The sequence below is a fragment of the Alligator sinensis genome, unplaced genomic scaffold (assembly GCF_000455745.1).
Source record: "Alligator sinensis unplaced genomic scaffold, ASM45574v1 scaffold598_1, whole genome shotgun sequence".
NCBI lineage: Eukaryota > Metazoa > Chordata > Crocodylia > Alligatoridae > Alligator > Alligator sinensis.
In genome coordinates this window covers 77167-101841 of record NW_005842669.1, presented here as the reverse complement: position 1 = coordinate 101841, position 24675 = coordinate 77167, and the positions used below count along the sequence as shown (strand labels likewise).

At 45.7% G+C, this 24675-nt stretch overlaps 1 pseudogene; it reads left to right on the top strand.

The window, feature by feature from the left end:
- Positions 1-21555: 21555 nt before the first annotated feature.
- LOC112551935 lies at positions 21556-23078 on the top strand (annotated as a pseudogene).
- The last annotated feature ends 1597 nt before the right edge of the window (positions 23079-24675 follow it).

The window sequence follows — 24675 nt, the reverse complement described above, 5'->3', positions numbered from 1 at the left end:
TTGCTGCAGCGGCAGCACCACTCACACACAGATCCACTCCACTGTCGCTCTGGCTCCTCCAGCCACAAAACCCAGCAGAGGTTTTGTCCCCGGAACGTCACTCTGCATGCACGTGGTTCCCTGCCCCTGGACCGCACCAGCTACTGGTTACTCAGAGCCCTCTAGCTTTAGGTGCTCCGGGCACACTTTCACCAGTCACACATGAAGTCTCACACTCATTCACACAGGGAACACAGATCCTTGAGATCTGTTCCATGTTATGCCCATACTACACTGACACCTGTCAGTCATCAGATGTCCATGCACATGACACTTATGACTTTTCACACATGCACGTGGCACTCAGCTGTCACTCACTCAGGTAAATGTATCATTTACCTCACAGGCTTTCCCACCCTAACCTGAACCAAGTGAACATGCTGAGGTGTAAAAACTAGGCCATTACATCAAGACAATTCAAAAGATCCCAAATCCTGGAACCTTCTGCCCTTCTGACCCACTGAACAGGTGCAAGCACTAGCCAGGCCAGGGGATGCTCCAGCTTATAGCCAACAGTATAAATAAGGATAATATGCAAATTAGAGCAAACTGACTGACCACAGAATTACATTTCAACTATCATATTCACTCAGTTCCAAGATAAGTTCTTCCCCCCACCCCCATTTTTAACATGGGCAAAAAAGCCACTCATTTTGGAACTGAATATGAGGCAGCAGGGGGACAGGCAGCTGCTATGGCTCTGGCCCCAACACAGGGTCGGGGCTGGAGTGGATATCTAGCCCTGAGTGGCCTCTGCCTCCTCCCCCTTCCCCACCCTATATTCCCTGTGGCTCGCCTCCCCACAGCCTGGCATTCAAAAGCTTGTCTAACTTCATCCCAAACATGAGATTGTTCCAGTAAAAAATATCACCCACAAAAATCCTTGCCTCTTGCAGAATACTGAACCATCACAACTACAACATCACTCTAACACTACCTAAAACTAAACCCTACAGACCTGGTTTTCATATATATCTGTAGAAGACATTTTAAAATTTGTATTTACATGTGTCATTTTAACCATCAGGAGCTATTAAATGTATTTTGTACTTACCTAGAGGCATGTAAAATGATGGAAGTTAGATCAAGAGCAATATTTGTACAATAAGGAACAGCCATTGTGGCTGCACGATTTTTCAGAACTGTTATTTATGGGCTACATGTTAAATCTTCTTGAGAAAATGTCTGCATCTGGGAGAAAGAATCATTTGTACATTACCCAGCATCTGACTGGGACCAAGAAAAGTATGTCACTAGAGATATGAACAATGCAAAATGTTCATATGTTCTCTGTCTGTATGGGGTTCATAAACTACTAATCCATGAGGGAGGAACAACAAGAAGATATGAGCATAAGAAGCAATATTTTAAGTCTCTATATGGGACACTGATAGACTATATATATATGACAAAATACTTATTGATCAAGCTAATGCTGATGTCTCAGTAGCTTCTTTAGGCAGGATTCAAATATCTCCCATAGACATTAATAACTGTTGCACTGAGTCCTTGGTGGCTACTTATCTCCCCAAGGACATGGAGCTGCTGCTCTATGACCCCTCGGCCTACTGGGCAAACCACAGCCAAATGTGGCAGGATCTACCCACAGTTGCCCAGGAACACCTGCCCTGTCCATCAACCAGTGTTCTGTGTTAGAGGGTGTTCAGCATTGTTGGTGATGTTGTGACACCCCACCGCACCTCCTTGGATCCTGGTTTGGTGGAGCAGCTGGTGTTCCTCAAGGTGAACGTCCCACTGCTGGGGTTCCTCAAGCTCCACATGCAGACAGAGTGAGTGCCACCCTCCTCACTCCATCCACACCTATTTCCTTTTTTTTACTTGTTTTAAACTATTTAATACCCCACTCTCAGAGTTGGAGGCAGCACTTACCGTATCACCAGCCATCAGGGGAAGAACATCTCCCTGCTGAGATCCTGTGCCAGGACGAACTTGGATGTATGGACTGGGGCTATGGGGAAGGAGGAGATGCCAGGTCCTGGGCATGACCTAAAACTGCACCCTGCCAGGGTCAGGAGGCCTGGTGGGACTGCTGGCAGCATGGCAACCCCCAAGAAATGCCAGGACTGAGGACCTAACTGGTGAAAGGTGGGTAGGAGGTACCTTATAACTTCCAGCCACTTCACACACACACAGTCCTGGCTAGGTAAAGCCACCCCTAGACATCAGGGGCCTAAATGGGCAGCCTCCCACCTGGGTAACACCTGAACTGGTTTTCCATCAAGGCATGGCAGGAAAAAGAGGGGTGGGCAGATAGCCCAGAAACAGGTGGGTGGGCTGAGATCTCACCTGCACTGGGAAGGCCCCCTGTTACATGCTACCATCCTTGCTGCATTCATCCTGCTCTGCCTTAACACACAAAAGGCATACAAGGGTCTTTGGGTCAATCTGATATCTTTTATTAGACCAACTAAATATTTTGAGGAATATATCTTAGCTTTCAGGTTTAAAACCCTTCGTCAGGCTGAGGAAGCATCTGCAGTTGGTATGTGTGCTCTTCCTGGATGGAAGGACTAGTAAAGAAGCCAGAGGCTGGCATGCAATGCCGGGAAGAAAGCCAGTCAGTGAAAATGTAAATTGAGGTGTCAGGGGGTGAGGGACAGGCTGGGGGGGATGTAGCAGGTAAAAGTGGAGCGGTACCTGGGGAGTCAGATGTCGGATAAGTTATAGTGCGTCATAAATTCAATGTCTATATTGAGTCCATGAGTTTCTGTATCAAGGTTGATGAAGTTCATAGGCTTGTCTGTGAAAAGTGGTTTGTAAATTCCCTTTGAGGATCAGGTCTTTGAGATTGCAGACAGAGTGGCTTTCTTGTGAGAAATATGCCCCCTACAGGTAATTGGGTATTCTTGTCTGTAATAGTTTTCCAGTGTGCATTCATTCTGGTGTGCAATTGTTGCTTGGTGTCTCCTACATATTTTCCATCAGGGCATCTGGTGCACTGGATGAGATATATAATGTCTCTGGAGGTGCAGCTGTAAGATCCAGGAATGGTGATGGTTCTGTTGTAGGGTGTAGTAACTGTGCGGGTACTGGAGATACGTTGGCAGGTTTTGCATTTCTTGTCATGGCATGGTCTGGATCCATTTAGTGTCTTTTGGGCTGTAGGCAGTTTTCTTCTTGTGATGAGGTTAGCAAGGTTTGGCGCTTGTTTGAATTTACAAAACATATTTCACAGATGAGTCTATGAACTTTACTTCATCAACCCAGTTTTTTACAAAAACTCATGGACTCAATATAGATATTGGATTTATGACACACTGTAACCTGCCTGACATCTGACTCCCCAGGTACCTCTCCACTTTTACCTGCTACATCCCCTTCCCTCCCCCCGTCCCAACCTCTCCTTCACCCCCTGATGCCTCAATTTACATTTTCACTGACTGGCTTTCTTACCTGCATTGCATGCCAGCCTCTGGCTTCTTTACTATTCCATCCATCCAGGAAGAGCACATACCAACTGCAGATGCTTCCTCAGCCTGACGAAGGGTTTTTAAACCTGAAAGCTTGCTAAGATATATTTATCCAACTATTTAGTTGGTCTAAAAAAAGATATCAGAGGTACCATCGACTGGTCCATGCTGGGGCCTGGACCCAAAAGGGGGGGGGGGGGTGGTCAAAGGGCCACCGCATGGAATGCCCAGAGCAAGAGGCTTGGGATTCCGATTAGCCTGAAGGCAGGGCCAGGGCCTAAGGGGGAGCCAAAGGTCCCAGAGAGGGGACCACAACTGGAGGGGGTAAAGGATACAATGTGTAAGGCATGGTCCACAGTATAGGGAAGGTACAAAGATGCGGAATGGATGTCACCCCAAGACACATAAATGGGCAGCCTCTCACATGGGAAACATCTGAATCAGTTTTCTATCAAGGTATGGCAGAGAAAAAGAGGGGTGGGGAGGTTGGCCCAGAAACAGGTGGGTGGGTGGAGATCTAACCAGAACCAGAAAAGGCCCCCTGTTACAGGCTACCATCCCTGCTGATTTCATCTCGCTCTGGCTACACACGCGCAAGTGACATGAGTTTTGCTTTCAGAAAGTTGAGATGCAGTTTCACAGAAACCCCTGCACCTATCTCCTTGAAACCTGGCAGGCTTCATGTCCTGAGAAGGGGCTACCACCCCTGATGTTTTCATCCCACTCTGCCTTAACACACACGTGACATGAGTTTTGCTTTGAACAGTTTGAGGTGCAGTTTCACAAAAATTCCTGTACCTATCTCCTTGAAACCTGGCAGCTTCATGCCCTCAGAAGTGGCTACCATTCCTGTAATTTTCATCCAAATCAGGCAAGAAATGACAAAGTTATAGGCATTTTAATGATTCCCCATTATAGCCTATAGCCAAATCACCAAAACAGCATCAAAACTCTGAAATAGATTTGACCAAATCGAAACGGAACAGTGATCCAAAACACCGAAATGAATCAGTATCCCTATGAAATGGCCGAATCTGAAACTGAATTGAAACAGCTGTTTCCCACAGCCCTACTACACATGTACTTTGGTGCATTAGTTTAATGCACAGATTTCTAGTACCTTTACAGGTACTAAAACATGGCACATTAGAGTACTCTATTGTGCTGTAACTGCTGCACATATGTAGATAGTGATGCTTTATTGAGCATTATATTAGTCTAATGTGCAGTAAAGCTTCTCATGCAAACCCGCCCACTGGAGAGAAAAAGTAGCGTTCAAATCCGTCATCTTTAGCTACACCTCCCCAAAAGAGGTATGGTAGCAGGTCCACAGATACTCCCCACCCAGGAGTTCAAGATGGTACCTGAGCCACAATGCCTTCAGTCAGATTTGTTGGTACAGTTAGGCCCTATGCTTTATTCTGAGATGTGCGACATTGTACCCATGTCACACAACGAAACCCTAGGATGATATGGATGAAAAAATTATTCTGACTCTTCATTCACCTCATTGTATAACTGAGCTAACCCTCTTCTCAAGGAGGCAGTGCTGGAATGTTCCGATCCACCAAGAGACCATAACATTCAGACAAAGCATTGCTGCCTTTTCTCAAAAACTTATGCACCTCTAAGAAAGCTTGCTGAAATCTGTAGTGCTCTTTCCAGTGACTTTGGCAGGCTGTGGACCAAGTCTTAATGTACAATTAATTAATTCAAATGAAATTCCACATGTTTATTCTATTCTAGCTTTATCTCTTCAGTGTACATGGGCAAGTATATGTTATACACATTAATCATCTTACCATTCTTTCACTGCCTATAGTTCATGGCAAGGCACTCACTGCACATTCTAGGACTGTTCTTTTTAAAAGGAGGAAGCAACACATTAACCTATTCTTTCTTGTAAGGTGTAGATTCACCTATTGCCATACACACTAATTTAGGTTTTGGACAGGACAAATATAGCAACACTGTTGAAGTTAATAGGCCATTTTAGTAAACAAGTCACAATGAAACAAATTAAATGCATTGTCATACTAAGCAATGCAAATATCACTGAGTATATGGATTTATACTGTCCTCGAGCAATGACTTTGCTATTATGCTAATAAAATTATGGTGATATTCCATTTCAACTAGTACAAACCTTGAAAACAATTTTGGGGGTCTAATTATGCTACGGGATTGTAGAAAGCTTCTTTTCTGTTAAGTTTATGGGCCAGATTCTCACAATTGTAAATAGGTGTATTTCCGTATATTTCCAAGGAGCTAATCCAATTTATAGCCTGGCCCTACAGATCAATTCCATAAGCATATTTTATCAGTATTAAAGGATAAAAAACAACAAAGGATAATTAAATTAAAAAGACTCATATGGATGCAGGGAAGAAACACATCTAGGATCAAATCCTGCATTCACTGAAATGAGCAGGAGCAGGATCAAGCACAGTTCAGTAAATTATTTATACCAAAATGTTGCATTATGAAGCATGATTAAGATGTGAGGGAACTTTTCAAGCCACTTTGGGGTATATTAAAACTACCAGTAACTTTTAAAGTCTTAGGCCTTGATCCTCCAAAGGCTCTCTCATGTGTTTAGCTTATGAGCAGTTCTACTGAACCAATAGCCCTATTTGCAGTTCAGGAAAAACACGTATGCAAAGTGTTTGCAGCACTGGAGCTCAGAGTTTAGATGTCATATTCTCTTGGCACAAAACAGTCCTGAAACCAGTACATCCAAGCAGTAGAAGGTTCCACAACTTCTGCCTGTTCCTTACATTTGAGCTATAAATAGAAACAATGATGGTAAGGATATGCAAACTGTCACATAAAATGCCCTATTTTGTTTTAGTGATTTGGGTTGAGAGATAATGGGATGATTTCCTAAGCAAAGGTGATTTTTGCAATAAAATATACAAGTCTAACTGTGGGTTTACATGTTTCTATGTCATGAAAATAGTCATTGACCCCAAGGCTAGGGACAGAAGTTACACATAAACCAGTTTAGGTGATCATAAACTGGTTTAAACGTGTAACAGAACAGAAGTTCAGTGCACATTTTCAAAATGACAAAAACCAGTTTAAAATAAACCTGGTTGGATGTAGCATCAGACTTAACTGACTTAGGGCAATCCAGTTTGTGGAACTTCTGTCCCAAGATCCTTTCCTGGTTCACAGTCCTCCAGCATCCCAGGATGTTTTGCAGCCCTGAGCTATGCTGTTGGCTCCAGTGGAGCAGGGACTGCCTCACCCCTCTGCTCCTTAGCCTGCTTCCTGCCTGAGTCCACCAGCCCTTAGGGACAGGAGTGGGGCAAGGGAAGAGACCCTGAGACCCCCCTAGTCTCAGGTCTACACAACACATAGGGGAAGGAAAAGCCCCTGTGGTGGGGACTTCCCCCCCACCTCAGCCCAGGGCAGCCCCAGGTCGCTGAGGAGAATTATTTCCCTCCCAGACCCCAGAGCTGTTTGCCTTGGCTGCTGCCAAGTCTCAAGCAGCCTCAAGGAGTAGAGGGAAATTATCCTTCTTCTCCACAGACAGTTTTGCCTCAGTTGCTGTGAGTCTGAGGCAAAACTAGTTGCAGGTGAGTGGAAGAGTATCTCCCCACTTCCTGAGGATGCTGCAGGCTACCCCTGAGACTCACAGGGGCTAAGGCAAGCAGCTCTGGGGTTGGGGAAGGGAAGTGCCATGGGGATACCTGAGGCTGGGTGACCTTGGGCTGGGGTGGGGGACCCAAGGCAGTGGTTCCCCAGTGCCCCAGTGCTGGTCTGCATGGGCAGGCACCCAGCCAGGAGGATCACTTCTCCCTCGGCTAAAGCAATCAGCAGCTGGGAAGGGGGAGAGGGAATTCCCTTCAGCTCCCCAGGGCTGCCAGGGTTGGGAAAACCATGCTGGGAGAAACCCCCTGAGGGGAAGGCTCCCCCAAAGTGGGTCAGCACCTGGACAGGGGGCTTCTTAGCCCCCTCTTGGGGGACAGCAGGGGTTGGGAACACTTGGCTGGGCTAGCAATGGCCAGCAGGCTGGGAGATGTGCTCTAGCACCCCCTGCCTACTGGCCTGGGTCAGTGCAGGCCTCCCCCTGCCTTTCCCAATTGAAAACTAAAATGTCAGTTCAGTTAGTTATAAATTCAACCTATGCAGCATAGAGGAAGCTACCTAGATTGAATCAGTTCTGCCTCAGGCTTTTTTGACTGTCTGTACTTATCCCAAATAGTCAACAAAGTAAATACAAAAGGAATATTTGTAAATAAATAGCATTTGATGAAACAACAATGTTGAATTTTGTGCAGCTTCACATGGGCCTAATGGTACACATTTCAATATGACTATTCACAATGCTGAAGATTAGCCCTGGTAAAATTGTTTGCAGGATTATACTTTAACATGATTAGGGTAACTTGTACTGCCTACGCTATCTGTGGCTGGAATATGTTGTACTTATTCCTTGCTAGACACTCAAATCTGCTAGCAACACCCACACATTACAAGACAATTAAATATAACCACCTACCCCACTGCCATGGTAACCTACTTGCATCAGCCCTTTAAGAGCTTCCCCTTTGTACCCATTTTATGTTTGTATTCTGACTCTCAAAACCTGACTTCCAAGCAGATTGATGCTACTTGTTGATTTCAGGCACGAAACTGTTTATATACCAGATCAGAACATGTGCCATGAGATAACGTTACTGCCTAGACTTCATGAGAGAGTTTCTTTCCCAATGCAAATGTAGGGCACAGAAGCGGGTAACAGTTTTACCTAAAGCATATGTTACAATATGCACTCTGTAATGAGCTAAAGCACCAAGCCAGCAAGTGGTAGATTAGAATCCCGAAATTCACATTTCATACACCTTAGAAATCAAATTAATACAGTGTTTGTGGAATGGTTATTGTGGAACCATCTTGTATGATACAACACTGCTATAAAAATTATTCCCATAGAATCATCTTTTATTCAAGCAACTGCCATTGTTCAAGATACTGAGCCAAAGAAGGCACTACAATAGGAGAGGAATTGATTTAGTTTTTCCAAAACTTCAAACATAACTTTAGATAAGTAGAATGTTTGATCTTCTAGCTACCAGCACCATTTCCTAGTTACTTATATAAACTGGAGCTCTCAAACTCCTACCTATTCCCAGTGATCAGTGCATGCTGGCTTATTAAATATTCTGTGAGCTTATCGCAAGTCTCGGTGCAGCAAGGCTTTTTAGTTGCTATGGCCTTAAGCATGGAACATGAAAGAAAAGGATATCTTGGAGTCTCAAGCTACATTTTTCATTTAAAAACAAGGCATGGTAGCCTTTGGCATGTCCCCAGCCATGTTTAGTTGTTGTGGAGCTCACATTTATATTTTGGAATGCTCTACCTTATACAGGGTATTTCTGTAAAAGTATTTCTTGAGAGAAAGCTACATCTAAGATACATAAGAACTGTAGTTTTACTTTAGATAACCAAGTGTGGCAGGCTTTTGCCCTACCACCTAGGGAGTGGACCACGCCAGAGCCATTCACCCACCACAACTTTGGGTGTTATCCATACCTCTGTGATGTTGCTCAGTGGTCCTTATTAGTTCTGGGAACACCCCTTTGGTGCATCTTCTGTGAGGCTCCTCATCCCCTACACCCCACCCCTTTCCATTTGGGTGTTCTTATAGATCGCAGGCTGCACCTTGATGTTGTCATAGGTTGCCTGACATGCAGCTGGGATGACACTCCAGTGTCACAGTTGCTTGCTGTGACCTTGTTGCACTTGGAGAAAAAATACTAACACAAAAGGAAACAATATAACTCGATGTGGCTCAGGTTGAGCAGTGGGCAGGACACTGTTGGGCCTGCACTGAGCTGCTCACTCTGCACTTTGCTGCTTAGGGGTCTGCTTCTTCGACCCCTCGTGCCCTTTTCTCTATCCAGCCCCCTTTTCCCTGGGGCTTTTTCCTACTGCCCCATGGCCAGGGGTCCCAGTGTTTCTACATGGCCCTTAATGGGCCCACTCACAGCCAGACACAGTGGATATCACCTGACAGTGCAGGTTGGGCATACAGTCAGGCTGCTTCCATCCCCATCTGACCTGTGGTTTTGCAAATGCCAGTCAGGTGCAGGCTAGTGAGCTCTGCTGCTTCAGTGTGGGTGGTTTCCTAGATGGACCACTGGAACTGTGCCCAGCTTTCTTTGGCCAGTCTTAGGTCTAGGGCCTAGGTGGCCCTGTGGTTCAATGCCCTTTAGGATCTGGCAGGCCCAGGCCAGTTTCCCTGGCTTATTGGCTGGCGATGGTGGCAGTGACAGCAGAGTGTTCCAGGTGGCAGGGAGTGCATCTGGTTCTAGTTCCAACACACGATGCATCCCCTCATGTTCCTGGCCTGTGGTCTGCCTTTCAATGTGCAGCTGCTGTGCTGTGCTGTGCTCCAATTGAGGCCCAGCTCCTCCATCAGTGGAGCAGCAGCTGTGCTGGTCACAGCCCAGCCACCTGGGCTTCAATACAGAGGTAATCAGGGCATGGGCCTGCCACTCCAAGAGGGCCTTTTATGTAGGAATGGAATAAGGAGAATGGTATTTAGCTGTGTTAGTCTGAAGTTAGGCAGAAGGCAGGATAGTGATGTACCTCATAGAATAACTATATCAGAGATGCATAAGCTTTTGTGAGCCTGTGATGAAGCCAGCTTGGGCTCATAAAAACTTATGCATCTCTGATTTAGTTAGGCTATAATGTGCATCTCTGCCCTGCCTTTGGAATGGAATAAGGACAAGAATTTACCAGTTCTGGTATAGGGAAGTCCCAGAGAATTTAGTGTCCTATTTCCTATCATTACATTCTGCTTAATATCACAGTAATTATATAAGCATTCTTTACTTTCCACAGTCCAGATAATTTTCAACTCACATAATATATAACTATTACATTAATTAATCTAGTTGCTGTCAGAAGCCAAACAAGAGCTGATAAGCCTGATCTGTTACATTAAGCATAACCAGCACAGCAGGAGAGCACTAGGTTATATTGAGCATAATTGTTTGTATTTGTTATTACACTCTTCATATAAAAAATTATCTTCACAAGCAGCTTTAAATTGGCTTGTTTGTATCATATTAGGTATGCAGAAAAGCTAATATATTTAAGAGGAAAGGAACTGAGCAGACTACCTCCTATTAAAAGGCATGGGAATAATGTCTGAATAGTTGGTTTAATACAAATAAATACATGAGCATAGGCTGAATTCATTTAGGTGAACAAGTTTCTGTTCTTGCGATTGTTGGATAGACTAGAGGCCCTATGCCCCTGCCACTGTCTTGCTAGGCCTCATCTTCTAGCAAGCCTCCTTCCCACTTCAACCCTCCTTCTCTTTAGTTTAACAGACTCTACTTTTAAACAAATTCCCCTTTTCTTTTTCCCTTCCTGGGATATAGTACTGGGCTCAGTCAAGCTGCTAAAAAGATAAGGAGCTAGAAATTTTAAGACATTTGCAGATTGCATCTAGAAGATGGTAAGTGACAAAGCTTTCAGGAATATAGGAAGGTTTGAAGGAAGGTTCAAAAATAAAGAGACAAATAATTGGTATACATACCAAAGTAGTGACTGACCATAGGGCTAAGGGAAGTGCAGTGGCACAGTAACAATCCCCTTTCAGTCTACTACACGACAGGAGCAGCAGCCAGGGCCTTTTTTTTCAGTCCCAAATTAAATAAGAATTCTACCCCTCACCTTTCCCTTTTTTCCCCACCATAGTTAGTAATACCTCCCCTCCCCTTCCACCCCCTCTGCTGCCTACTGCTGCTGCTGTCTCCAGCTGCCTCCGGGTTGGGGTGGGTGGGAACTCCAGAGCTGCTCCTACTTGTTCCAGTCCTATTCAGTGAGGAGCTCAGGTGTAGCACAGGTTGCTGCTCCCATACCCTTCTTTCTGAAATCCTGGATCTGCCTATGAGTAGAATACACCTGCATCTGTATTCCACTGGTATCTGTGTGGTAACTGGTGATAGGAATTCTTTTGCAATTATTAAAATCTGATTAATTACTATAGCTATTACATCTGTTAAAGCTTTTGTCATATGTTTAACAGTTCTGTCTTACTTTGGATATGTAACCCATGTGCACTTAGCCTCTGCCAGCTGGTATAATTAGCCAACTGACGATGATAAAACACTTGTTAGTTATACTCACTGTGTCATTCCTTTAAGATTTGTAAGTACTGAATGCAATAAACCAAGCACAGAGATGAACTGTGTAGGTCTGAGGCCCAGCCTACCCAGCTACTCACAACAGGGATGAAGTTCTGAGTTAACTAACATAGATCTTAAACAATACATCCAGGAGAGATAGTACCAAACGGTTCTGTAGCAAAATGACCAAACAGATTTTCTGTGGCTTTGGACATGGAGGATTCGTCCTATGAGGGAACATCCAATGGCCCAGAGATAGCAAGGTCAAGTCTACTCTGTCCACACTCAACATATATAGGAGCATGATAAGGATGTAACCACAACACATCACATTCAGACAATCTCTGTTACCATAACACTGCTGGGGACTCTTGCAATCTGGTGGAGGCTGTTCTGATGTACCTAGGCCAAACCAACTTCTTCCTCTCCTATAACCTGTGCAAAGTATAACTTAGCTGGACTCAACCACTGGAATCATATTTCTAACTTTGATCATTCTGAGATAAAAAATTGTCCAAGACTAATCCCCCCCATGCTATCCAATGAGCAGTTCTATTGACTTCAAGAGAACCACTCTCCTGAACCTCTCAGCTGGGCAAATTTGTATTCATGGAATTCTGTTCTGTCACAGGTACACTGCTTTTGGTATTTGACATACCCTGTCTAAATCTGTCTCAGATCTCTACACTACACTGCAGCCTCTCATACAATCATACTTTATATTTCTCTGCTAATGCACTTCTGTTCAAGAAATGAGAGCTAATGGCCAAATGATGGTAAACTCCTACTCATGAAAACAGTTCTTATATTGAGTTTAAAGAGACTGCCTCTAAATGAAGGTTTGGAAAATAATATAAAAACCTATTATTATAGAAAATGCATTTATGATCCTTCCGCCTTTTCATGGGTATGTTGGAATGATTTGGTCTGATCCTTTAAGGCAATATGTTTTGCCACTGAGTTAATAAGAATAATGGATCAGGCCACTGATCAGCAGACTTTGGTCCCTGCCACATATTCATTTAATGGTGCAATGGTCAGCAACCATGTGGTCAGCAAGCATTAGAGCGTTTACTACTTTCTGAGATTCCTACTTTTGTGAAAAGAGTATTATAAGTGAGAACATTATTTTATAATGTCAAACCCCTGGCATTTTTCAACTTTGCTTTTGCATCCCAAGGAACACTACTTATAAAGAGACACCAATCTGAGCCCAGTGTAATTTGTATGGCAAACAAAGCATACAAGAAAGGAGCTCTTTTGCTGTATTCAAAATATGCTACCCGAAAAGCTGACATTTAGCTCATTTTTATATCATCTGTAGTGAATACAAGTATCCTGATGAGAAAGGGGAGGTCAAAGAGTGCTAGAAAGTACTTACAAGTTCCGAAGTCTTCTGATACTATGGTGGGTCCAAGGAGGCAGTCGGGAAGTAACTGTTCCCAGATCTCTCTCCCTATCCACAGATATGCATATTGTAAGTCCCCAAGTAAAGGAGGACTTGTGCAGACTATTACAGTATTAAATAATCTTCTAAAAACAGCCTGGAAGAAATCCCAATCAACTGAGTCCTTTGAAGTGGTAAAACTATAGACAAAAGACGAGAGACAAGATGAGATAATAGGTCACTTCCATCTCTAGTTTTTGTTAGAACTAATTATCAATCACTATGCAATTCTTTATTTGTTTGTTAAAGTCTTTTTCCTTCTGAATGGATGGAGGACTTTACCAAGCAATTCTGTTAATATTAACCTGGAATTGCAAAAATCATTCTAGAGCCTGTTTTTGTATGGCTGCATTCCTAGTGGTCAGACTTGGAAAAACAAGTCTGTGCATGTACACTTCACAGTACAAGAACTTATTGACTCTTAATATGGAAACAAAATGAATAATAATTTTTTTAGGGTATATTATACTTCAACTTCATATGCCACCAAAGGTAAATAAAGTTCCATAGAACTCCTAGCAGTAACAATTACTCATAATGAATGCTATCAATGCCATGCATTATTTGGAACATTATATTTAAAGATCTTTAAGGTCTTCACTGAGATATTTACCAATTTAACACTATGGGTAACTAAGGCTGAAAGCTAAGTATGTACTTGTTTAGCTGTTCAGTGCCACAGTACATCAACATTCTAATGTACCAATAGCATTTTAGGCATACCATGATTTAGCAACTAAGCACCGAAGGCATGTCAGACACTAAGCCTTGTAGACATTAGCCCTTGGGGAGTTTTAAAATGAAAGAATCTTTTCCTAGGGCTGGCAGACAGTGTGGGAACATTTGGATGGGGCCTGTAAGGTTGCACAGACATTTGTTTCCCCAGGAACAAGTAGCAGTGGCACACCTTGTGCCACTACTACTTGTCCCCAGGGAATGCCCATGCCACATGTGCTCTGGTGTGTAGCAGGTTACCCTGGGTGGGGTAGGGGAGGCTGGGGCCAGCACAGTTGCTGGCCCCAGCAGCCTAACCTGGGGTCCTGGGGACTCCAGCCATCCAGTCACTGGTTTTTAGTGGGGTGCGTGCTGCCACCACATGTGCCACCCCACTTTTTTTCAGCATGGGCTTTGACTGGGTCAAATCCCGCCCCCCCAGTGCAGTTACAGAACACCTGCATGTGTGGTGCTGCAGATGGGTCTGCGGTATCCCATACCACTCATCTGCGCTCATCTGGACGTGGCCTGTAAGGTTGCAAAAACCCAGGGATCAGTGCCTTAAGGTAAATTTAAGGTAATAGTTACACATACTATTTGGTGAGTTGAACAAAGGCAATCCAAGAAATGCTTAATGTTAGGGGTGCCCTCCCCACTCCAGTCTATGCTAAGGCAAATAGGAGCTTGTACATTTCCAGGATCAGTTTCACTGAAACTGTCTCTGTACTGGCTTTTAGCCCAGACAGTGCTGCATCCCTACAGCTTCTGCATAGACCTGACCCTAGCTGTAAATCACCAGTAACAGCCTGTTTACACTGGCCTCAGCTTTGCATGTGGCCCCTCAACAATTTCTGCTGCATTCTGCTTCCCTGCTGCACCTAGTTTCTCAGGAGCTATGTCCACATGTTGTATTAGAGTACTGATTACGATGCACAAGACAGTGTTGGAAGAAGGGACCAGAATGTGTATGTCCACAGCTAAGTCATTTGTAGATCTGCATCCTAATTCCCAGTGCTTTCTGCATCATTAGGTCCTTAAAATTCTTTTAAAGATCAGGTTCTGTCTCTCTCTAACATTAACTGCAGTTGATAGTGAAAAACTAGATTATGTTCTTTAAATTCTGTCTTAAACATTATCCATTTTTCCCCACTACAGAACCAGATTATCCTATAATTCTGCAATCAGACACATTTTTAAATAGCTCATGTGCCAGGTCAGTAATTCTTTCCTGGTAGAAACACTGTCACCAACTCAAGGATGTGATCTGCCTTTCTGTCATGGTTACAGTTTTCTAGGTTTGGAAGGCACAGGAGGTGCCTGGATTCATGACTCAGTGCTAACAATAATAAATGTCCAAATATCAACAATTCTGATAAGGAAGCATTAACTCTGTAAACGAACCTCCACTTTATTTGTAACAGAGCTTGCAGAGCATTTATTTTTTCATTGATTTTTTTTTTTAACTGTAGAAGTAGCATAATTAAAAGGAAAATGATTCTGACATTTCAGGAGATCTCGATCTATTAGGTTTAATTATTTTTAACGGGGAAAAAAAGGCCTTACTTTCCACTGATTTCCAGGACAGTTCTGCACATGGAGCATATGAAGAATGAGACCCTAAACTATTATTTTGTAGAAACTGCATGGTGACTTTTTGTCAGTTTAATATATGCAGTACTGGATTTTTTTTCTTTTTACTTTGGCATCAAGGGGCATGTGTAGAAAACATGGGAGTTAATGTAGATCGCCCTAAAATTTTAATGTGGCTTTTTTTTGGTGCAGTGTATTTTTGTTTGCACAACATGGTGTTCGTGTTTGCATGAACAGCGCTTTTGAGCAAGTTGAGTCCCCGTGTGTCATTAGAGGGAGTCAAATACCAATTTACCCCCTAGAATGTCTTTCCTCATGTATAACAGCAGGAGGTGCATATGAACCACCCAGGCTCCCCAGACCCCACCCTCAGATTCTCATTGGGCAGTCCTGACTCTCTGGGAGTCTCCCGTGGACACGGTCACAGTCACCCCAAAATCGTTGTCACTTGCACCCACTTATGCTCATACAGTCTGGTCTCTCTCCATCAGTACGCAATCGTAAGGACCCTGTCCCAATCCCAAAAGACAAGCTGCATGGGTGAATCCTCCCCTCCCTTCCCTTTCCTTTCCCTTCCCATTCCACCATGGAATTTTTCATTAATATAATGCCTTAATAACTACCTATGTCATAAGAGTAGTGGGTCGGTGGGCGGGTGTTTGTTGCCACCCGGTTGCTCTCTATGTTGGTGGTGGCGAGCAAGTCTGTCTTTGTGTTTTTTGGAGTTTTTTGGACTGCATTTCCCACCATTTCTAAGCTCACTGATCTCCATACAGTTTCCTTTGGGAACCCTCCCATTCCCTGGCCAGGTATATCATCAATCTGTTTGTGTAGTGTCACATACAGTTTTGGAGGTGTGTTATGAATTGTTGTGAATTGTTTTATAAAAGTTTTTGGAATGTTTTTCAAAATGTGGGTTGCTGTTCAGCTTGGCCCCCTTGCCCCCACCTACATAGCCTACCAAGCTAGAATGCGGGGGGGCTCATTCAGATGTAGATGATGGTGCATAATGCCCCCCTCCCCCAAACCAGTTTCCCATTGGTACCCTCCCATTGCCTGCCCAAGTACTGTTTGTGTAGTGCCACATCCAGCTTTTGGAGGTGTGTTGTGAATTGTTTTATAAATGTTTTTGGAATGTTTTTCAAAACGTGGGTTGTTGTTCGTCTTGCTCCCCCCTGCCGGGGGCGCTCATTCATGTGTGGATGATGGTGCATAATGCCCCCCTCCCCGCAAATCACTCAGTCTGGAAAAACAGCGAACCCTTAGCCCAGTCCCGATTTCCTCCCCCTTCCCCTGACTGTCTCCCCTTCCACCCCCCATCTACAACACCACATGCCCCTGTAGACAGACACAGATTTTAAAGTGTTAAAAAAAACCCCACAGAATTTATTTTAGAACAAAGCACTCCTAGGGGATGTTGTCAGCAATGGATCCTGCAAGATAATCATGCACAAGGGTCACCCGACCAGCCTCTCCTTGAGGATAGCTCCTTGGTCCCTGTGCTGCTGCCCCACATCTCTGTTGTCTTGCCACTGCCTGTTGCGCTTCTTGTTCCTACGAGTCCTTGAAAACCACTCTGCGGCTCTTGCAGATATTGTGTAGCATGCAGGCTGCCACAATAAAGGGCATTAGGTTTTCTTGATCCATGTCGAGCCAGCAAATAAGCGCCCTCCATCATCCTTTCATTCAGCCAAACACACATTCCACGGCTATCCTGAAACTGCTAGGCAGCAGTTAAAAGCAAGCTTCTGCAGTTCTATGATGTGCCCTCCATAAGGCTTCATGAGCCAGGGCTTTAGGCAGCATCTGCTAATATAACAGGGGGAACGGCAACACCGTGGACCACTCTCTCCTTCATACCAGGTGCGTAGTGTCCTTTCTCCATGAGGGCAGCCAGAGGGGAGTTTCAGAGCATGCACGCATCATGCACGCTGCCAGCCCACCCTGTAAAAATGTTCATGAACCAGCCCCAGTTGTCCACCATGGCTTGCAGGATCACGGAGGCATATCCTTTCCTGTTTGTATAAAGCCTCCAACTCCCCAAAGGGCACAGCACCAGGATGTGAGTGCTGTCTAAAGCCCCCACGCAGTTTGGGAACTCCTTCTCATTAAAGCCATCTATGACTTGCTGGGGATTCTCCAGGTGGATAATTTTGTTTGAAGCAATCTCCTTAAACAGCTAGCATACCTCACGAATTGCCTGCATCAACGTGCAGGCAGCCACACCAAACTGATTGGCAATGTAGCGGAGGCTGGATGGGGTGGCCAGTTTCATGATGGCCATTGCAACCCTCTTGTCTAGTGGGATGGCCCAATGCATGTTTGTGTCCTGCCTTGTGATGTGTGGGCCCAGCATCAAGACGATATCGGAACTCACCCTCCTGCTAGTTAACACCAACCCAGACATAGTGGGGCTCACCGAAATGTGGTGGGACCCTACACATGACTGGGCGGTGAATATCAAGGGCTATAGGCTGTACAGGAGGGATAGGACAGGGAGGAGAGGTGGGGGTGTGGCGCGCTACATCAAGGATAAATACGCATCCTCAACAAGTGGCATTGGGTCAAAGGAGGGACAGGCTGAAGTGCTCTGGGTCAGAATACTGGGGGGTCATGGGGAAAGGGACTTAACGGTAGGGGTCTACTATAGACCCCCCAACCAAGGTGAAGAGCTAGACCGGGAATTCTTAAGTCAGCTCACGGAGGTAGTTAGGTCAAAGGACGTGGTCATCATGGGTGACCTGAACTTTCCAGACATCTGCTGGGAAGAGCAGTCAGCCAGGTCTGACCGCTCACATAGGTTCCTAGCCAAGATACAGGACCTCCATCTAACCCAGGAGGTGCACAGCCCCACCAGGAGAGTTGCCTTGTTGGATCTGGTCATGGCTATGGGCGACGACCTGGTGAGGGGTCTGTGGGTGCTCAACTACCTGGGCAACAGCAATCATCGCCTGCTGGAATTCACCATCCAGCGCAAGGTGGTAAAGGCCTGCAGCAAGGCAACAGCCCTGGACTTCAGGAGGGCAGATTTCAATGAGGTAAGGAGAATAGTTGGGGAGGCACTGAGGTCCCAGAGGGGAGGGGAGTCGGGTATTCAGGAAGAGTGGTTGTTCCTTAAGGAGACGATCCTCCAAGCCGAAAGGGAGGTAATCCCAATGCAGATCAAAGGGGGCAAGAGGGCACAAAAGCCCCATGGCTCACCAAAAGCATACAGAAACGTCTCCTAGCTAAAAATGAGGCATACAACCAATGAAGGGAGGGGCCATCACCAGGGAGGACTATACCTCAGTTGCTCGGGGCTGTAGGGGGGCAGTCAGGAAGGCCAAGGCGGAGATGAAACTGGGACTAGCTACCCACGTCAAGTACAACAAGAAGTCCTTTTTTAAATACATAGGGGGTAAAAAGATGGTACCAGGTAAGGTGGGGCCTCTGCAGGACACACTAGAAAATCTGGTTGTCGCACCAGACAGCAAAGCTAACCTATTTAACAATTTGTTTGCCTCCATTTTTCTAAGCAAGGACCGGGTCACCCCCCCACCACCAGGACCCCTATATGTCCCAGGGGAGGCACACCCAGGCCTAGGGTCAGTGAGGACCTAGTCAGGGAACATCTGGAGGGACTGGACATATTTAAATCAGCAGGTCCTGATGATCTCCACCCCACAGTGCTGAGGGAATTAGCAGAGGTCATTGTGGGACCCCTGGCACGGCTTTATGAGCACTCATGGTGCTCTGGTGAGGTGCCAGAGGATTGGGAAAGGGCCAATGTGGTTTCCATTTTCAAAAAAGGGAGGAAGGGGGACCCAGGAAACTGTAGGCCAGTCAATCTTACCTCGGTCCTGGGTAAGCTTTTTGAGAGAGTTATCCTGGCACATGTCCGCGAGGGGCCAGCAGGGGAGATTATGCTTAGGGGCAACCAACACGGGTTCATTAGAGGCAGATCCTGTCAGACCAACCTGGTTGCCTTCTACAACCAGGTCACAATCCTTGGACACAGGTGTCGTGGTGGACGTAGTCTTTCTGGACTTTAGGAAGGCCTTCGACACTGTCTCTCACCCCGTTCTCATTAAAAAACTAGGGGACTGTGGCGTCGACACATACACAGTCAAATGGGTCACTAGTTGGCTGGAGAGCCGCACCCAAAGAGTGGCAGTGGATGGATCAATTTTGACCTGGAGGAATGTGGGCAGTGGGGCCCCCCAGGGCTCAGTCCTTGGGTCCGCACTGTTCAACATCTTCATCAGTGACTTGGATGGGGGTGTAAAAAGCACCCTGTTCAAATTCGCAGATGACACTAAGATGTGGGGAGAAGTGGTCACACTGAAGGGAGGAATAGGCTGCAATTGAACCTAGACAGGTTACGGGGTGGGCGGATGAGAACAGGATGGGTTTCAACACTGACAAGTGCAAGGTACTGCACCTGGGGATGAAGAACCAACAGCATACCTACAGGCTGGGGAACTCCCTTCTCATCAGCGCAGAGGCAGAAAAGGATCTTGGCGTCGTTATTGATGCCAAAATTGAACATGGGCTGACAGTGTGGGGAAGCGGTCAGGAAAGCCAACCGCACCTTGTCATGCATCCACAGATTCATCTCAGGCAGGTCCAAGGAGGTGATCCTCCCCCTCTATGTGACACTGGTCAGGCCACAGTTGGAGTAGTGCATCCAGTTCTGGGTGCCGCACTTCAGGAGGGATGTGGACAACATGCAGAGGGTGCAGAGGAGGGCCACCCACAGGATCAGGAGTCAGCAGGGCAGGCCCTGCGAGGAGAGGCTGAGAGACCTGAATCTGTTCAGCCTTCACAAGAGAAGGCTGAGGGGGGATCTAGTGTCTGTTTACAAACTAGTCAGGGGGGACCAACAGGCATTGGGGGAGTCCCTGTTTCCCTGAGCACTACTGGGATTGACTAGAAATAATGGTCACAGTTTGGCAGAGGGTAGATTTAGGCTAGATATCAGGAGGCACTACTTCACTTTCAGCGTGGCTAGGATCTGGAACCAACTTCCAAGAGAAGTGGTGCTGGCTCCTACCCTGGGGGTCTTTAAGAGGAGGCTGGATGAACACCTCACCGCGGTTGTTTGACCGAAGTACTCTTTCCTGCCATGGCAGGGGGTCGGACTTGATGATCTTCTCAGGTCCCTTCTGACCTTACCAGCTATGAAACTATGATATGGTAGAACGTCTCCCTTTTCATTCAGAACATCTCCTACCACTGCTGGTTGTTCCAAGTGGTCAGAACGATTCGCTCCCACCAGTCCAAGCTGCTCTCATGGGCCCACACCATGCGGATTCTGCTGGTCCTCCTCGGGTTTATCAACAGAGCCTGGTCAAATTCCACTTGTTCACTTCACTTATTGTATTCCCCTGAGTATCCGTTGGATATTCTTATTGTTGTTGCTGTTAAAGGAGGAGGACAGTGTAGTGTCCAACTCCTACTGAAGTGTTCCAGCAGTAATCCCCAGTTAAACATCATTTGCAGTACTGCCACCTCCTCGTCCTCATCCTCCATGTCCTCCATCATGTCCTCCTCCTTCTCCATGTCCTCCATCATGTTGTGTACTTCATCCTCGTTCTCCATTTTTCCCCTCTCCCAGCAGCAGCCTATCACCCATCTACACCAAGCAGGGTGGCAGGGAATATGTGTGTGTGTGTGGTTGGTCTGGAGCTTGGTGTAGCTGCTTTTTCAACACATCACCCCAGTGCCCAGGGGCATTGTGCATTTTGCACATCCTTTCATTCATCCTGAGTTTTGCAGCCACTGGTGTTGTGATGTAATAAAGCTTGCAAACAGAAAAAATGTTTTGCCTACTCCTCTCCTGGCTATTCAAAACTTTCACCAGTTTAAGGGAAAACATAAGGTTGTGCTTCTGTAATAAAATTATTTTCCACAAGTAGGCAGCTAGGTAATCAATTATTTCTGCAACATTCCTGGCCATTGTTCTGCCATCCCAAAGTACAAAGGCCTTATTTACCCCATCACCAGGACTTTTTTTGTTGTTAACTAGGTGTGCTTCATCACCTTTGGGTGTTTTGATACTTACAGGTAATGACTTCAAAATCCTTGGAATTTTCCCAGACCCTCCTGCAAGCACAGCCTAAATATAACGGCACCCCCACCACATTTTGCCCCCCCCCACTTTCACAAATTGCGTGTGCTTTTGATGACCAACTGCTTTCCCATGTCCCAGAAAGCCAAGGCCAACAGTATGGAGCAGATGGCCTAGGAAGCTGATACCTCCAATGCCCATGGACCCAACTGGAGCTGGGAATAACTGGAGGACTTAATTAATATTTGGTCAGAGTAAAGGATCATAGACAGGCTGGAAAATAGGAGGAATTAGCCTGTTTATGTCAAGATTGCAAAAGGTATGCAGGCACGAGGGCACAATCGTGACTGGACCCAGGTCTGGTGCAAGATCAAGTCCCTGAGATCAGCATTTTACAGAGCCAAAGATGCAAATTCTCATTCTGGGGCAGGTCGCACAATTGCCCCCTTCTATGACAAGCTATCTGGCATTCTCTCCAGGGATGTGGGTGACAACCCAGGTTTGGAGACTTTCAGCACCAGCGTTGGGCTGGAGGTGCAGGTGGAGGAGAAGGAGGAGGAGGAGGATGTGGCAGCAGCCCCTCCTGAAAGTGAAACCATCATCATGTCTCAGCTGTTCAGAGACTCCTTCCTGGTCCCTGATGACCAGTGGCAGGAAGAACCATTGGTCACCTAACAGTTATTGCCACTTAGCCCCTGCATTCCACAGAATAGCATGGACGATGAAACAGAGGAGGTAGAGGGTCAGAAAGATGCATCATCTGCTGGACCTGGTAAGTCTCTTGTACTCTGCCTCTTGTTACTGCCAGGCAACTCCTGGGTTCATGCTTGTTGAGTTTGGAAGGTCGGGGGGAGGGGGAGAAATTCATGTGTTGCTGTAGGTAGGTCGCCATGTTCTTTCAATGGGGGTACAGGCCAGCCAGGTTCAATGGCTAATTATTTGCTTTAAGTAATTTGTTGCAGCTAGCACAGGCAGTGGCAGCCATGGATCTGTTCCTCCTGGAGCAGTGAGTACTAAGTTTTGGGCAGTACAAGTGGTGCTCCAGTTTTGCGGGGTTTGTTTCCATGCCTGCCAGGATTTTGTGCACTGCATGGTGGGGGTGTGTACTTTCCTCCTCTTGCGAGGAAGGCAACCATTGCTTTTTTCTTTGTTTATCAGCCACCGCAACCCATGGCCACCAGAAATGGTGCCCCACTCGCACTTCAGCAGAGCGCTGCAGAGATTTTTGCAGCAAGCAGAGATGGTCCCGTGACACCTCGCTTGTGGTTTTGGCAGAGTCCTCAGTAGCCAGAGTGCAACGCAAAGATGGCTGGCAGGATGAACTCCATGATTTGGTGCATAAGGACCATGCCATCCTTGAGGAAGTGCGAGACACCATGCAAAATTTGAGAGACGTGGTTGACAAGTCCAGTGCTGACTTACAGAGTTCACATGACACTTTCAAGAGGCCTTTCAGAGTGCGCAGAACTACCTAAATGAACAGGTACGATGCCCAAAAGGGAAAAGTCAGTCTGCTCACCTTGCCTTTGTGCAAGATGAGCCTGTTCCCCCTAACTCTGTGGGGTCACAGCAGGGCCATATGATTGCCAGCAGGGCCAGGAGGGTGCCACTGTGTTTCAGGGAGACAGGGCTGGTTCAGTGTCATGGTGGGGTGAAGGTGAAGATGCCCAAGTAACTGCCATAATACTGTGTTGCAAACAATAAAAGCTCATAGTTTCCTGGCTTCCTGTGTCTGCCTCCATATCCACCTTTTTCCATGCTTTCTTGGCTCACCCTAGACAAAGCTTCCTTGTGCCAGGCACTGGTGTGTGTGTAACACATAAGCAAGGCTGTTGGTTGGGGGGGGGGGGGGGGGAGTCTGGAGTTTGCAGCTTTGCTTGCACACAAACACAATCTCTCTTGCACAGGTAGCGAGTGCTGTCCTGGCCCCTGCACACACAAAGGCTGCCTCCTCTCTGTCACCCCCCCAGCAGAGCCTGGCTTGCTTTTTTGCAAGCCACCACCAACCAGCCACTTGCACAGGTACACAGGGGTGGCTCCGAAGGTAAACAGGGGGTTGCCCTAACTCAAATGTGGAGTTTAATAGAATTTATCTACATGAAATAAAAGAAAATAAAATAAAAATAAAATAAATCTTTATCAAATGCAAGTATGAAGACAAAAACTGCAGTATTCCACATGACATGTAGCAGTTACAAATTAAACTTGACAGTAAAGTAAAAGGGCAGGAAATACCTTATGTTGTCTAAAATGTTTTAGAAATAGTAGAACTTGCTCGCTGCTTTATAAGGGATTTTGAGAGAGTATAACTAGGCTGGTATAGTAAGTTGGTTTTAAATGCCAAACCTCACTTACGCTTCCTTTCCCTCACATAACCCACAATAGGGCAATGGGGCATGCAAAGTGCTTTAATGAGCACTAGGCAGAAAACTTTAAATACTAGTTAAAAGAGTTAATAACACATGATTACAGAGATGACCTTTATCTACTTTCTTCCCACTGAAAGAGTAAGAGATGGAGACTGGCCTAAGTTTTGTTTGTATAGATTTACTGCTCACAACTAAGCTCTCTACTAATAGTTTGGAACACCGTTCTGTATCTCTAGTGAGTATTTCTGTTATAGTGATCTGGATTACATTTGAACTTATTGACTCAAAGTCTGGAACAGAAATTACACATAAACTGGTATAAGTGATTGCAAACTCGTTCAAACCTGTAATACAACAGAAGTACTGTGCATATAAACCACTTGCAAAATGGGTGAAACCAGTTTAAGATAAACATGGATGGATGTAGTATCAGAAGTAACTGCTTTAGGTTAAATCAGCTTATTGGACTTCTGTCCCAGATTCCCACCCAGGGCATTTGTACATATGTATTAGGGCTGTGCAAAGCTTTGGTCCCTGATTCAATTTGGCAGAGATTTGGCCCGATTCAGTAGCCAAATCTCCAAATCAAATCAGAGGACCCTTTAATCACTCTGAATTGAATTGGAAACCTTCAAACCAATTCAGAGAGATTCAGAAAGATTCAGCGATTCAGACATAGACACAGCTTTAAATGTTTTTTCTACGTACCTCTAGGTAGAAGGTGGCTTGTGAATGCTGTGATGCTCGGGCACATGAAGTGTCCCACAGGAGTGCAGGGGGCCCCAGCACGCTCAGCAACAGACCAAGAAGTGGACCAGAAGCACATCCAGGAGTGGCAACTGGTGCCTTCTGGGTCTGGAGGGAATACCCAGGGTCCCCCCAC